Source organism: Lactuca virosa, chromosome 5 (assembly GCF_052849685.1).
Source record: "Lactuca virosa cultivar CGN04683 chromosome 5, Lactuca_virosa_CGN04683_v6, whole genome shotgun sequence".
NCBI lineage: Eukaryota > Viridiplantae > Streptophyta > Magnoliopsida > Asterales > Asteraceae > Lactuca > Lactuca virosa.
This window is the reverse complement of record NC_136430.1, coordinates 367059396-367063697: the sequence shown is the minus strand read 5'-3', so window position 1 is coordinate 367063697 and position 4302 is coordinate 367059396. Positions and strand designations below refer to the sequence as shown.

Below are 4302 nucleotides of genomic sequence, written 5' to 3'. Positions count from 1 at the left end.
AAATACCCAATCTATAAGCTAGTTCCATCATACTACATCGGCGGAATTCACCACCAAGGCAAAAAGTGACAATTCCCGGGTTGTAATAATCGTTCCCTTCATGGAAGTTGATGGTTGAGAAAAACTCCCAACACAGCTCCTTGAACACCGGTTCTTGAATGCGAAATAGCCGGTTCCATCCATCACAAGTGATGGATACCCCATCATTCATAAAGACTTTGACAAGATACGGGGCCAACTCCTCTTCATAACGAACTCTTCCCAACCATTCCAAATCAATTGCATTGGGTACACAAACTTCTTTCTTCTTAACTTCAACTAGCTTCTTCTTCCATCTTTTCATTGTGGATTCCGAATCAATTCTTGGAAAATTTAACCAAGGATGGTCTCCTTGCCTACCCCTAGAGCTTTGTCCACCTCTTGAAAACATTTTCTGCAACATAAGAAAACCATACAAACCAGAAAACACAGAAACATTAAAAATTAAAATTTTCGACTGTCTTCAGGGACTGACTCGTCGAGTCCACGAACAGACTCGGCGTGTCACATGAACTGATCGAGTCGAATGTCTGAGATTTATCAAGTCATCCAACAAAACTCAAAATTGGTCCCAGGGGTTTGTCTCGAGATGCATAATAAGTATAAATTCATAAACAATTGCATCTATAACATCTTATTTAGACAAAGATTAAAAACCCTATAATCCTAATCAAGTCAAAGGAAACTGGTTGTACAAATTGGGATCAATATTCTGCAAAGATTAAAGCTTTGAGAAGATTATAAACAAAAGATGTTACCTTGTTAGAAGATAGTGGAAGAAATCAAGAAAAATGAGATGAGTTGCTTGAGAGAATCTTGGCACGTCGAGTATTGGTATGTCGGCCGTATGAAGTGAAAATGTTTAACAATTAGGTTAAAACCCTAATTTTACAGAAATGTAAAAATTATTTTTTTTCAGTAATTTTGATCGACTCGTCGAGTCATCGTTCCGACTCGGCGAGTCAGGTCGCGAAATTATTTTCACATCTGCGTAAGGACTCGTCGAGTTAATATATAGACTCGACGAGTTTATTATTCTGTTGAAAACATTTTTCCTTTTCTGAAAAATAAAATTTCTTTATTAAAAATAACGTCGCACCCCACACTTAGGCCTTAATTACCCTCAAGCAATTAATTATGGATGAAAATGAATATTGAAATAAAAAAAACAAAAAACTAAGTAATCCTCACAAAATAAAAACGAAAAACAAAATGAAAAGAAAAGCAAACTCTTTTGACGGGTTGTCTCTCGTTAAGCGCTTCTTTTTAAGGAGTCATTAGTTGGACTCCTTCCCGCTTTACGTTTCTACTGTTTCCTCCATTGAGATCTCCTTCTTTAATTTTTGTACTTTGTATTTTGTCTTGTACAAGTAGACTTTTCTCTTGTATGCCCTCTTCAATTCCTCCATTCTCGTCCTTGCAGTGATTTCTTCAACTTTACGCTTTTTCCCTTTATCGTGCTTATTTTTCTCCACTCTTTCCTTTTCACGCTCCATCGTTTCCCTTCTTTCTTATCTTTCTTGATTTCCTTTTTGGTTGTTACAGAATACGGTGCTTTGAAAGTGAAAACTTCACACGTAGTAGAGACAATGGCACGAGGCTTGGTTCTTTTGCTTTTGATTGACATCTCTTCTTCATCTAGCATATGTAATTCAATAGAAGAGGTATGATTATCACCATTCACATTTTTAAGATCCCCTTTATCTTTCAAACTTCCTCTATCCTCCTCTTGAACAGCCGCATCATCCTCCACAATTGCTTCAAGAAAAGACAAATGTGCATCCTCAAAGTCGATATGATCTTTAACAGCCTTGTTTCTCTTAAGAGGATTCTTCAAGTAATCATTCAAAACGTGCACATCTGGTTCACAAAGGGTACTAATGGCTTGTAGACTAACATGTCCATCAGATTGGGAATTTTCGCAGGTGCTCGTCGAGTCAGCAGATACGACACGGCGAGTCAGAGAGTTTTTAACATTTTTGAGGTTTTCTTTGCAGTCAACTTCCTTGATCAGCCTTTCTATCTCCTCCAGATCTCCCTTGGCATCAGAATTCTCTTCCAAGGATAAGAATTGGTTTGGATTGACCTCTTGCAAGTAAGCAAGTTCTCTCTCCAATACTTCATCACCTAAAATTATTGAGGAAACCTTATCTTCTTTTGACTCTTTGGGCTTCTCCTTTTCCTCTGCTTCGAAAATTACCGAATCATCTCCCACCCTTAATGTTAGCGTAGATTCATGCATGTCTACCAAGGCACAAGCGGTATTCAAGAACGGCCGCCCAAAAATGATTGGTACTTTAGAGTCCTCCTCCATGTCTAATATTATGAAGTCAACCGGAAATACTAATTTATCAATTTTGATAAGGAGATTTTCACATACTCCCATTGGATGTATTATCGTTTTGTCGGCTAGATGAATCTTCATTTGAATAGGCTTTGGGACCGTAAGGTTTAACTTTTGGAAGAAGGAATATGGCATAATATTAATACTTGCACCCGAATCCGTCAATGCTCGTGTGGTCATTATGTTCCCAAATTGACAAGGTACGGTGATGCTTCCCGGATCGCCCCTCTTTTCTGGCAGTTCACTCGGCACTATTTCAGCAACTTCTTCTATATTTCTTCTAGTGGTAAAGAGGTTTTTAAGTAAACTACCGTATTTCGGTGTTTGTAATATCGTTTCAACAAACGGGATATTTACTTGGAGTGCCTTTATGTGCTCCATAAACCTCCTATATTCTTGAATCTGCTCATCAGGTATGGCTCGGCTCGGAAATGGAAAAGAGGGTCGGTAAGGCTTCAAAAGAGAGCAGTTTTTGGTATCAGGTTGTCGACTCGTCGAGTCCATGATGGCAACTCGGCTAGTCGAGTCGGGTTTACTCAAATCCCAGCTACTTTCTTCTTCTATTCGTACTTTTTTGGGATTCTTCTGGATAGCAGTCAGAGGAGTGTAAATTGGCTCAGAATCTGTTGTTATTGCATTCACATGCGCCATTCTTGGATTTTGCTCGGTATTGCTAGGAAGTTCACCGGGTGCTCTTTGGTTGATTTGTTGTGCAAGCTGACCTAGCTGTTTTTCGATGTTATGAATAGATGCTTGCTGATTCCTAAGCATATTTTGTTGATCCTTCATCATAACTTGATGTTCTCTAAGCATATTTCATTGCTCTCTCATTTCAGCATCTGAATCATTATGCATCTTCTCAGACGCAGCTACAAATCTTGTGAACATATCTTCCCAGTCAGCTTTCTTCTCCAGCACCGGTTCCTCTTTTTGATAATAGCCCCTTTCTTTTTGCTTAAATTTCTCCTCCTTTGCCTTTTTGTACTCATCATAAGGAAGCCAATCCTTTTTGGGTTTTCGCTAATTGTCATCATACCTATCACCACTTGAATAGCACACTTGCACCCTCCGGTTCCCGTTCTCGTCAAGATCACAATCTTTAGTGAGATGAGGCCCTCTACAATTCTCACAACCGACCCTAATGGCATGGATGGATTGGTCCATCTGAGTCATTCTTCGATCCAAATTCTCTAGTTTAGCCATCATTGCTGCCATGCTATCATTAACTGAGTTCACCGCCCCCCGACTTAGTTCATTCCTTGGGTTATGATATTCTCTAGAGTGCTTAGAGAATTCTTCAATTAGGGCCTTTATCACCGGTGGTGCTTTCTTCGTGAGTGGTCCTTGCAAATCAAGGAGTTGCCTAGTTGTCACACTTACTCCATCATAGAAAATGGAGACTTCTTGTTGGTTGTTTAGATCGTGATGTGGGCAATTCCTTAGTAAGCCTTTGTACCTTTCCCACGCCTCATATAGTGACTCTCCAGCTTGTTGTTCAAAATTAGCTATGGCTTTCTTCAACTTGGCTATTTTTGAAGGAGGGAAAAACTGGTCTATGAATTCTTCTTTCATTTTAGCCCATGTAGTGATGGATCCTGGGGGAAGTGATTTCAGCCAATCCTTTGCAGCTCCCTTGAATGTGACAGGTAGCATACGAAGCAAGACAGTGTCGCGAGCCACATTAGGGACATTGAAGTAGTCGGCTATGTCATTGACTTCGTCAAGATGCTTGTAAGAGTCTTCATGATCCTTCCCGTAGAATGGAATCTCCTTAAGTTGAGCAAGTATGTGGCCTTTAAGTTCAAAGGTGGCAGTTGCGGGAATGATGGGTTGCACTAGTCCCGGTCTGGTATCGTCACGTATTCTCTTCTTCCATTCGCCCATAGGAACTTCATCGATGTTAGCCATGGGGTTAGCTA

The 4302-nt window shown here is 39.9% G+C and overlaps 1 non-coding gene across 1 annotated transcript; it reads left to right on the top strand.

The window, feature by feature from the left end:
• Positions 1–3800: 3800 nt before the first annotated feature.
• Positions 3801–3907, top strand: LOC145117989 (small nucleolar RNA R71). The gene has a single exon (XR_013712976.1). It is a non-coding gene; the product is annotated as a small nucleolar RNA R71 (small nucleolar RNA).
• Positions 3908–4302: the final 395 nt, after the last annotated feature.